At 40.1% G+C, this 12,665-nt stretch overlaps 1 non-coding gene across 1 annotated transcript; it reads left to right on the top strand.

Annotated features, from left to right (window-relative positions):
* The first annotated feature begins 7,563 nt into the window (after positions 1-7,563).
* On the top strand, positions 7,564-7,670 carry LOC133793213 (small nucleolar RNA R71). The gene has a single exon (XR_009874668.1). It is a non-coding gene; the product is annotated as a small nucleolar RNA R71 (small nucleolar RNA).
* The last annotated feature ends 4,995 nt before the right edge of the window (positions 7,671-12,665 follow it).

The raw sequence follows: 12,665 nt of genomic DNA, 5'->3' as shown, positions 1-12,665 counted from the left end.
ATTATTTCCAAAACAAGTAAGTAGCAAATCTAACTGTAATAAATCGTTAAGATTTAAAGCACAAATTCAAGTAGTCATCAAAACAAGAGTCAAGCACACGAATCACACTCTTTCCATCATCATCTAGCATTCAAGTTTAGTATCATTCATATACTCATCATCGACCATTGCATTCAATAAGACCGGCACAAGACACAAGACCAACATCAACAAAACAAACATTTATAAACAAACACAGACAATTAGACAGACAAAACAAACAATTTGTTACCCATCCCCCACACTTAAATTAAACATTGTCCTCAATGGTGATAAGTACAAATTGAAACAAGAAAAGAAAAGAAATAAAATGAAAAGAAAAGAAAAGAGGAAATAAAAATGAAAGAAAAAAAAAATAAGAAAAACTCCCTCATCAATTTCGACTATAGGTGTCGTCCGCATCAGTGTATTGAAACTCTTCTGTGGCACCTGCTCCATCGTCATCATCATAGTCATTGGTATGGCTAGGCGGCACTAGAACAGATGGAGGATAAGGTGGCAACCACATTAGGGCCGGTGGATACCCAGACATATCCACCCCTAAATTGGTTTGCTGCATCCTGAAGCACAAGTCCTGGTAGCTAGCAAACTCCATTATTCTTTGATTGTGGGCCATCATCTCCTCATGATATGCTCGAATGTCAAGGCGAGCATGATAGAGTTCAGTCTCCATAGTGGCAACCCGATCAGTAAGTGTCCTGTTACGGCCAGTGTGAGGCTGAACAGGTGCATGTGAAAAGGATGCAGGTCGCTCAGAAGATGTGGCTGTGGGTTTGTCAAACCGTTGAATAGTATTCCTGTCAATGATATGTATTGGGTTTATTACCTCCTCATTATCATTCCATCGTACACCGGATTTCTTGCATAGGTTTGTGATTAATGAAGGATGATAGAACCCATTTTGTGTACTGGACATACTCTTCAGGATTGATGCATGAATGATCTTGCCAACATCTATGGACTTGTTAGTTACTATGGCGTACAGCAACTTCCCACAAGCCAAGTCAACTGTTCCAAAATGTTTTGTGGGGAACAATTTTGCCCCAACAAAACGGTGCCAAGCCTTAAGTTCATAGTCCATATATTTGGACTCTAGTTTATGAGCGGTGTCATGCTCGGACGTCCTCCACCTAGCCCCTCTAATGCCAATAGCTTGGATAATAGCATTTGGATCCATGTTTGACTCAGAGGCATTAAACTCATCATTCGGAATGTCTGGCAGGCCATAATAGTGGTTAATAGCGAAGGCTGAATAGGTGACAGGAACACCCCTAACCGTTACCTGTAAATTACTGCGGTTGATGGCATTGGCATAGAAATCACGAACAATAGAAACAACCGCTAGCTCTGGTTGGGCACATAGTCGTTGCCAACCCCTCAGCTCAATAATACTCATCAACCTCGGATAAGGATGATGCATGTCCAGATCAAAACCTCTTTCGGCCACCCATGCCTTTTTCTTGTCGATGGCGTCCTTGTAACTCTCAAATGATTCTTTAGAGATGAATTTCCTGGCATCATATTTCACCTTAGCAGTGGTAGAAGGGTCAGCATGTTCAGTGCGTGATCTCTTGATAGCCATTGTATCAATGGCAATAATTGATGAGACACTCCTTCAAAGTGGTTATGAGAAGTAACTAAGGTCACAACACAAAGTAGAATATTCTACACTCTCAATTCTGGATAGTCAACTTAATGTGACATTTTATCAAACACGTAGAGTGCAGAATGTAGAACAAAGAGATCAAAGGCTTGTGGCTTGAACTATTACCCCCAATATACAGATACACTCAATAGACAAGCACATTCACCACAGAAATTCAATATGAAGGAGATAGACCCGACAAATCCCGTCCACTCTAAGATTGGTTTGAATGATAATAAGTCTCAAGCAAAGATTGCAAAGTGAGAATAATACCTTGAATTGATGAATCCAATCAAAAAAATTGTGAAAGTGTGCTTGATTACGCTTTGATCCCTTGCAAAAACTTCCAAATGAGCATGAATTGGTAAGTGGAGGGTGTGGGTGGCAAATGGTTGGGTGATTTTTTTAATTTTTTTTTTTTAAGGAAGAGTTAGGAATGGGTATGGTGGAGGATGGGTATGGGCAAGATTGATGAGGAAGATGAGGGATTTAGGAATGTGGTTGTTGTTTCTAGGGATTGAGAGAAGAGGAATGAAAATGGAGAATGGGGATGGGAAAATCGATTGGTATTGGTAAGAAGGCAAGAGGGAGAGTGAATGTTGAGAAAAGGGGAAGAAAATGGCTTATTTAGGCTATTTCTGGGCTTCGTGCCGCGACAGGACTTTTTATGTGCCGCGGCACACGTGCGATTAGGGCACGTACTGCGGCTGGAACTTTTATTGGCCGCGGCAGAAGGGTCTCGGAGTTGGGGGCTTTCTTCACATGCTGCGGCATGAGTTTTTCTTTGCCGCGGCAAAGGCCTCTCGGGTATTGGGGTTTTGGAACGTGCCGCAGTAGGGATTTTTCTTTGCCGCGGCAGGAGGCTCTCGGCTTTGGCTGTTGGGATGTTTGCCGCGGCAGGGCTTTTTCTTCCTTTTTTTGCTTTTTTTTTCACGATTTTCACGATTCTAAGTACAGAAATTAAACTAAAATTACCTCAACAAAAACAAAAATAAAAATAAAATAAAATAAAATAAAAAAAATAAAAACATAATGTTCAATTTAAACAATGAAAATAAACTAATTTACAAAGTAGCTAAGTTTATCGTCGCTAGCTCGACTTAATGCTTCATTCATCAACATATACCGGATCAATGAGGTGAATCACCGCAGCTTGTTCTTCCTCCATCGATTCATAATATGGCTTTAATCTCTGACCATTCACCTTGAATGACTTCCCGGTACTTGGACTTACAACTTCGACCGCTCCATGAGGAAAAACCTTGGTAACAATGAACGGACCTAACCAGCGAGACTTCAACTTCCCAGGAAAGAGTTTAAGGCGAGAATGATACATGAGAACTTTCTGACCTTCCACAAAGCTCTTCTGAAGAATATGTTTGTCATGAAAAGCTTTGGTTTTCTCCTTGTAAATTCTTGAACTCTCATATGCTTCATTGCGTATTTCTTCTAACTCATGCAATTGAAGCATTCCTTGTTGTCCTACAGCAACCATGTCCATGTTACACTTCTTTACAGCCCACCACGCCTTATGCTCTAGCTCCACCGGTAGATGGCATGGCTTCCCATACACCAACTGATAAGGTGACATACCGATAGGTGTTTTATATGTCGTTCGATACGCCCACAAGGCATCATCAAGCCTTGTACTCCAATCTTTCCGGTTTGGATTTACAGTTTTCTCAAGAATCAATTTGATTTCACGATTAGAAACCTCTGCTTGCCCGTTGGCTTGTGGATGATAAGCAACTGTCACCTTGTGAGTTACACTATAGCGTCGAAACAATGCTTCTATACTCTTGTTACAAAAATGAGTGCCTCGATCACTAAGTATAGCCTTAGGTGTACCAAAACGCACAAAAATGTTGGAGCGAATGAAATCCACTACTGTTTTTTAATTATCCGTTCTAGTTGCAATTGCTTCCACCCATTTAGACACGTACTCTACCGCCAATAAAATATATTCATAGCCAAAAGAGGATGGGAACGGTCCCATGAAATCCATACCCCAAACATCAAAGATCTCAAGAATTAAAATAGGAGTTTGAGGCATTTGATCCTTGGCCGTTATGTTACCAACTCGTTGACAACAATCACATGCCTTACAATAAGCATAAGCATCTTTGAAAATTGTGGGCCAATAGAAACCGCTGTCAAATATCTTACGAGTTGTCCTCTTAGGTCCAAAATGTCCACCACAAGCATAAGCATGACAAAAAGCAAGGATGGAACGAAATTCAGATTCCGGTACACACCTTCGAATGATTTGATCAGTACAATGCTTCCAAAGATAAGGTTCATCCCATATGTAGTGGCGAGCATCATGTTTGATCTTGTTCCGTTGTGCTTGTGTGAGATCACTTGGTAACTCCTTTGAAGCAAGGTAGTTTACAATGTCGGCATACCAAGGAATAACTTCTTGCATGGCGAGGAGTTGCTCATCCGGAAATTTTTCTTCTATGAGCAAATTATCTTCATCACGAATAAGACGACTCAAGTGATTTGCCACCCTATTCTCAGAACCTTTTTTATCTTTTATCTCCAAATCAAACTCTTGAAGAAGTAAAATCCACCGGATCAACCGAGGCTTGGCTTCTTTCTTTGCCAATAGATAGCGAAGAGCAGCATGGTCGGTATAAACAATCACTTTAGTTCCAATCAAGTATGACCGAAACTTTTCCAATGCAAAAATGACCGCCAAAAGCTCTTTTTCAGTGGTGGAATAATTAAATTGAGCATCATTAAGAGTGCGAGAAGCATAATATATAACATGAGGAAGCTTGTCAACTCGCTGCCCAAGAACAGCGCCCACGGCATAGTCACTTGCATCACACATGAGTTCAAATGGTAGCTCCCAATTCGGTGGCTGAATTATAGGAGCTGTAGTCAGAGACTCTTTTAATGAGTTGAAAGCCACTAAACACTTCTCATTAAACTCAAACTTTACATCTTTTTGGAGAAGGTTGCATAGTGGTGTGGAAATTTTAGAGAAATCCTTAATAAATCTCCGATAAAACCCTGCATGCCCAAGGAATGATCGCACTTCTTTCACACTAGTCGGAGATGGTAGAGAACGAATCAAATCAATCTTTGCCTTATCGACCTCTATTCCCTTGACTGAAAACACATGACCCAAAACTATACCTTGGTTTACCATAAAATGACATTTTTCCCAATTAAGCACAAGGTTAGTTTCAATACACCACTGAAGTACCAAAGTGAGATTATGAAGACAGCGATCAAATGAGTCTCCATAAACACTAAAATCATCCATAAAAACCTCAATGATGTTTTCAATATATTCTGAAAAAATGCTCATCATACATCGCTGAAATGTGGCAGGAGCATTACATAACCCAAACGGCATACGTCGAAAAGCGAATGTTCCAAAAGGGCATGTGAAGGTTGTCTTCTCTTGATCTTCAGGAGCTATAACAATCTGATTATATCCCGAATAACCGACAAGAAAACAATAATAAGGATGACCCGCTAACCTCTCAAGCATTTGATCAATGAACGGTAATGGAAAGTGATCTTTACGGGTTGCCGCATTCAACTTCCGGTAATCTATACAAACTCACCACCCGGTTTGCATTCTTTTTGGTACCAGCTCATTTTCATCATTCTTTACCACTGTGATTCCAGACTTCTTTGGCACTACCTGAACAGGACTCACCCATTGACTGTCTGAAATTGGGTAAATAATACCCACACTAAGGAGCTTCAGTATTTCCTTTTTCACAACCTCCATCATAGGTGGATTCAATCTCCGTTGCGCCTCACGTGTTGGTTTAGACCTTTCTTCAAGTAAAATTCGGTGCATGCACATAGAAGGGCTAATCCCCTTAATATCAGCAATAGACCAACCAATGGCTGTTTTATATTCATTAAGTACTCTCATTAACTTTTCTTCTTGGACTTGATTAAGATCTCTTGCAATTATAACCGGAAGTGTCTCGTTCTTCCCCAAGTAAACATATTTGAGATGCTCCGGAAGTGGCTTCAACTCAAGTGTAGGAGCTTGAACAATTGATGGCTGCAATTTCTCATTAGAAATCGGAAAATTAAGAAATGCAACCTTCTTAAAAGTCTTGTCAAAACCACTATTGAGTGTGGTGATGACATTCATGATCTCATGAGACAAATCTTCATCGGTCAACACAAGATGCTCTCTCAACGCAACCTCCAAACAATCTTCATTATGCAAATCTAAAACTCATTGAGAAAGAATATCCAACACATCAAGAGAGTAAACAGCATGCACATCACTTGGATATCTCATAGCCTCAAAAATATTAAATCGAATAGTCTCCCCATCAAATTCCATGGTCAACGTACCGTCATGCACATCAATCTTAGTTCTCGCAGTCTTCATGAATGGTCTCCCCAAAAAAATTGGAGTGGAGCATGGAATATATTCATCTTCCATATCAAGAACATAAAAATCAGCCGGAAACACCAATTCATTTACTTGAACTAAAACATCTTCTATTACACCCCTGGGATAAGCATTCGACCTATCAGCAAGTTGAATAATCACCCCTGTTTCTTCTAGTGGACCAAGATTCAATGAAGCATAAATGGAAAACGACATGACATTTATAGAGGCTCCCAAATCCAACATACAACGCTCAATTCATTTATTACCAATAGTGCAAGGGATAGTAAAAGTACCAGGATCCTTACACTTTGGTGGAAGCTTCTTTTGAAGAACTGCGGAAACATTCTCCCCCACACTAACTTTTTCAATACCTCTCAACTTACGCTTATTAGTGCACAACTCTTTCAAAAACTTGGCATAACGCGACACTTGTTTAATAGCGTCAAGAAGAGGAATATTCACTTCTACCTTTCGGAATGTATCAAGAATCTCCTTGTCAACCTCTTCCTTTTTAGTCTTTTTCAGCCTGCTTGGGAATGGAGGTGGAATGACAAAAGTAGGCTTAGGGCTGAGTTGTGTAGGGGTGGTTGGCTTTGGAGGAACATCTTCATTAACTAAGCAATCAACTTGTGGCTTGGATGACAATTTACTGGGCATTGGAGGACTAGGTGGATCATATTGCATCCCACTTCGCAAAATTACTGCACTAGCATTCTCCTTGGGATTCATCTCAGGTTGTGAAGGAAATTTATTTGACAGGTGAGCCTCCAACCGGTTGTATGATGCCGCTAATTGTCCCACCTGATTCTCCAAACTTTTGATAGAAGCTTGGGTGGTTTGCTGAAATTGAAGAGTATTTGTAGCAAGTGCATTGATTAAATCCTCAGTAGAAGGTTTGACACTTGGTGGTGGAGCAGCTTGCGGTGGTTGTGATGGTCTAGGTACATAATTATTCTAAGACCTCTGTTGTGTAATGAAACCAGGTGGTCTTGCTGCTGTTGGTTGTGGAGCTATTTGTTGTTGATTCCCATATCGAAGGTTTGGATGATCACGCCAGCCAGGATTATAAGTTTGTGAAAATGGTTCATAATACATCTGACGTAATTGACCAGGGAAATTTCCTACAGCATTAACACCCTCAGTTTCTCCTTCCACTAGAGTGGGGCACGTATCAGTAGGGTGCCCCACTACTTGACAGATTCCACATGGCCGCACCTGTTGGCCCAAAGCTAGTTGTTGTACCACTGCAGTTAATTGAGCCAATTGTTGACCCAGCTGATTAGCATTAGAGGTGCTCACTTCATTAGCTGATTTGAGCGATGGAACAAGATCTTGACGAATGCCAAACTGTTGTGAGTTAGCAGCCATATTAGAAATCAAGCTCCTGTCTGCAGCAGGAGTCTTATCAACTAGTGCACCCCCACTGGCTGCATCAATCATACTCCTATCCAGTGATTGTAATCCTTCATAAAAGTACTGAATGAGGAGCTGTTCACTTATCTGATGATGAGGGCAGCTAGCATACAACCTCTTAAATCTCTCCCAATACTCATACAAAGACTCTCCTGTATACTGCCTTATACCACAGATCTCTTTCCTGATGCTTCCAACTTTAGATGCCGGAAAGTATCGTTCTAGGAACATAGTCTTCATACCATTCCAAGTTTCAACAGTACCAGGTGGAAGATAGTACAACCACTCTTTAGCTGCATCCTTTAGGGAGAAAGGAAAGGCTCGCAGCTTAATATGTTCCTCAGTCACTGCAGCGGGTTTCATACTAGAACAGACAATATGAAACTCCTTCAAATGTTTATTCGGATCCTCACCAGGCAGCCCATGGAAAGAAGGAAATAAGTGGATGAGGCCCGACTTGAGTTCAAAGTTTACATCCAACGGTGGATATTGGATGCATAGTGGTTGTTGGTCAAGATTTGGCGCTACCAACTCTTTCAATGTCCTTTGCTGAGCCATTGTTCTATAGGATCGAACTGAATCGTCAGAATCAGATTCGTTGTCAGACGGTAATGGCACTTTAACAGGATTTTCTTGCGAAGCAAGACGTTGAAAGAGCGGATTATCGGTAATAATTCTTGAAGACCGAGAAGCTGACGATGACTCAAGATATTGTTTAAGCCGAGATAACCTTTCTTGACTATCGTCTTCACCAGACATATACACCTGATAATTCCACAGTAAGAACTAATTAGTCACAAATAAATAAATGTGAATAATAAAGAGAATAACAATAGTCCCCGGCAACGGCGCCAAAAATTTGATGGATGTCGTATACCACACAAATTTAACAATAATTTTTCTTTCAATACTTTCAATTATTTCAGTATAATAGCAAGTACAGGTCGAACCCACGAGGACTATCGTTCACTTTATTATTCAAGAATTAACACTAAAACTTAAAAGGGGATTTTGATTTTTTATGCAAAATTAAATAACATAAATTAGAAAGCAAAATAAAGATTTGGATTACGATATTAAAAAGCAGTTAAAGGTTAATCTCCACCCTCAACAATCATTCCTAATCACTAATAATAAATATTATTCCAATTTCTCAATTAAACTATTAACCTTGCAGATAATGCTGAAGCAGTCAATTATCTCAGTCTCCCTATTATAAGTAATCAAGGCGAAGCGCTCAATAATTAACTCTTTTATCTAAGCAATAAATCTATGAAGCATACAATCTATTTAACTTAGATAAAGCATTAAGTTCTATGGAAACAATTTAATCTAGACAATAAATTAATGAAGCATATAATTCATTTAACCTAGGTTCTATTTTTCATCACAATCAACAATTCTTTTGACTTAACTATCAATTGCAATTTATCACACACACTTAGAATCCTAAACTATTAGGTGAGTAGTAATTCTAAGATGATAATTGAACAATGTAAAACCTTAATTAGTTGGCCACCTAACAAGAAATTACAAGATTCATAACATTCAATTGGAAAAATAGAAACAATCTAATATTGAGAGAAATTGAAGAACAATATTCATTATTAATAATCAAGAATTCATGTCTTGGGTTTTGAATTAACCCTTAACCTAAAAAGAATCTACTCCATAATTGTAATCATAATCACAAACATAATTATAATTAAAATTAAAGAGATAAAGGGAAGAAAAGAACTAGATTGATGAACAAAAGTAATGTAGTCTTGTAGTCTTTTCTTCAGCCTCCTTTCAGTCTTTTTGTCTCTCTAAACCGTAATCAAAACCCTTCTTCCCGATTCTCACCCTAATCTCCTTTTATATCTCTCTTAAAATAATCATAAAAATCTAAAAGAATTCAAAATTTAAACTCGTGCCGCGGCAAAGAATGATGAATGGCACTTCTGGGTTCTCGTGCTGCGGCAAGGATTTTCCTTTGCCGCGGCAAGAAACTCTCTGTTTTACTCGTAGCGGCAAGGATTTTTCCTTGTAACAGGGAGCTCTCTGCTTGATTATGCTTTCATTCTTTTTTTATTTTTTTTTCTTTAACTTTACTCCAATGATTAGAACCCTACAATAGTATCATCAAACCAAAAACTCATTAAAAATATATACATTATCCTCAAAAAATGACAATTCAGTTTAAATGAAACAAATTACCAAAACAATTCTAACCATCCTCAAACACACTACTTATTAACCTAAAACCCTAAATAATAAGAAACAAACTTTACACAAAAATGGACTTATCAGCGCCTTAGCATTTCACTTCGAAGGAAGGCTGCCAGTTGGGAGAAGCACAAACTCCCACTTGGTATATTTTTTGTTGGACCAGTCGAATGTGGACTAATCCTTCTCCAGGAGGCCACAGGCTCGGAGTTTGTCTTCATGAAGGAGATAGGAGAGGGACGTCCTGCCGTAGGGAAGTTGGAGCAAAGCCTCCTTGTGCTCTTTCATCTCCTTGGTGGGAGTGGGACGACGGTAGTTGGCTGGAAAAATAAACATATTATGACTAAGCGCGAGCTTAAACAAAACTCAAGCACAAAAAGAAGAAATTTGTTAGGTACTTACGAATTCGCCTGAACGAGTAGTGTCTGGAAGGAGCCAAGCCATCTGTCCAAAAGAAAGCCTTCTTGAAGTCTGGGGGATGGTTGGGTAGATCCTCAAAGATTTTCTTCTCTTTGGGATAACTCGAGAGGTAGTAGAAGTCATCCCCTCCCCGAGCTCGGGAGGGATTGCTTTTCAAACAAAAGAGATATAGGATTTCCTTTGGTGAAGGTCCTTCCCACTTTAGCTCGTGGTAAAGCGACCTCAGGGCGAACAAAACCCTGTACGAATTGGTGTTGAGTTGGAAAGGGGCGAGCCCAACAAAGTCCGCGAAGTTCTTGAAAAAGGACTTTAAGGGTAGTAAAGCCCATGCCCTCATATGTTCCTGGCTCCAGGCCGCGTACTTTAGCTTGTTGTCGGGTTTCCCATCTCCCAGGGCACGACAACATCGCCCGTGGGATGACGGAGCTCGACACCTTAGCGAGCCCGATAATCCAATGCTTTGAAGGGCCAAGATGTTGGAGATCTGCCCTAATGAAGAAATCGAGCTCCAGTAGTGCTCGACCTCAAATAACTCTCTCTTCGAGGTGGGAATGGAGGTTGGCTGTGAGGTAGAAGGGGGGTTTGATGGTTCTTCCATTAGTGAAAATTGAAGGTCCCCCGACTTGAAAGCGATTGTCACTCTAAGAGTGGGATCGATGGGAATCGGCCTGGGCTTAGAGTCTGGATTTGGGTATACGGCAACCCTAAGTCTCTTCCTTTTTCCCTCCTCGACCTCGTCGATTTGGCACCGAAAGTGATCTCAGGTGTCTTCTTGCTCGCGCCTTAGTTGGTGCTCCCGAATCAGACGTTGGTTCCAGGTGAAAGGTGATTCCGGGCTTGGAGCCTTCGAAGAATAAGGAATTGCGAGTTTTGACCCCCACCGCTTTTTTGAGTTCTGCGGCATCTAGCAAGAGAAAAAAGGGTGAGGGTCAGGCGAACAAGCAGTTAAGAATGAAAATCATAATGATCTAAGCTCAAATAATCGAGGCTTCAAGGCAAACTCAATCCAAAAGAAGAGGCCAGTCTCGGAGCGTATATTCCACGAAAAGAAAGGAAAATGGATTTATTTTTTAAGATCCCGATATTTCAGGGAAAAAAGTTGGCGGTTACTCAAAAAGTGATATTTTTGGGAAACGTGCAATTTATAAAACCCTAATCCTGTACCCAATATCTTGGTGTGCAAGACATGTCATCCGAAATTCAAAAACTAAGTAAGAGAACCATTTTTGGGCCTTCTACGCATGATCTAGGTTTGGAACCCATGATATCACAACTTAAGACTAATATTTACTAAAACACTCTAATGTGCAAAACTGGTGAAGGGATCAACAATACAAACATGCATGAAAAATATACGGGCATACGAAGCTATGAACAGAGACTTACACAATGAAGTTGGTGAAAACAGAGAGATTGATGACCGAATAAGCGGTTGCAAAAACGATCTCACGGAGTCGAAGAGGCGAATGTTGCTTTGTCTTCTTGGCTTGGAGAACATGCAAGAACTGGGTAAAATTTTCTGGTTTTTTCTTCTTTTCTCTTTGTGAAAGCTTGAACATGAAAGTAGAATGGGGAAAACGAGTGGAGACATATTTATAGACCCATGGGAATGTAAAAAGCCAAATTAATCTGGGGAATTGGCTAGATTCTGTATCAGATCCGACGATCAGGGACCTGTAAAATGATATTACCATAAAGAGTGGCAGGTGAATGAACGTGAGCAGGTTTCCAAGGTACTCAAGTACTTTGAGTGACCAATACCCGGTTGATGCGTGTCCATACTCAAGTGTTTTTTATGGTATAGTTTCCAAGATGAGCAGTTCAAAAGTTTCCTTCTCATAGGATTTGAACTGATACTCTTGAGGGGGCAAAATGTTACACCCAAATTTCCAGACCAGAGGTTATGACCTCGAAAACTGGGATCGTCAAGTGTGGATTCGAAATGTATGAAAACATTGTATGGTCCAGCTGTAAAATATCTGAAGTAAAACAACGACCTCGAAGATGTGTAACCTCGGGATACTTTCTGAAGTTCGAAATAGCACGACGTTAGGATACATCAGTTATCGATTGTCTTCAGATTAAACAGTCCGAGCTTGGAAAGTGCAAGCTCGAGTGTGATAGCTTCGAAAGTGTCTATCTACTCCGAGCATGTCCTGGAGTAGGGTGGCAAGCTCGTAGCAGTACCATAAGTCTTGACAGCCACAAGGCCGATTGCTGATCTCGAAGACCCGATGAGTCACATGGGATAGCCCGTTACGTATAAACATATTTATTGTTGTATAATCCCAATATTTAAGGGATATCATTTAGTCTGTTATTCATTCCCGATTCTTATGGGACGTTTCCATGTATATAGGAGATATTACATTTAATGTCATTATTTAAATTGATATATAAAATATCTTCCCGAAATATGTGGGAATGAACTCTGTAACCTCCCCTATAAATAGAGGATGATTGACCACTTGTAAAGGATCGATTTCTTTTGGCTGGAGAGAAAGCTCTGGGTAATTCATCTCTAAAGAATTTCTAGAAATCTCTAAGTCTTAATAACAC

This window comes from Humulus lupulus, chromosome 7, assembly GCF_963169125.1.
Source record: "Humulus lupulus chromosome 7, drHumLupu1.1, whole genome shotgun sequence".
NCBI lineage: Eukaryota > Viridiplantae > Streptophyta > Magnoliopsida > Rosales > Cannabaceae > Humulus > Humulus lupulus.
The sequence above is the reverse complement of the archived record's forward strand: the minus strand, read 5'-3'. Positions and strand labels throughout refer to the sequence as shown.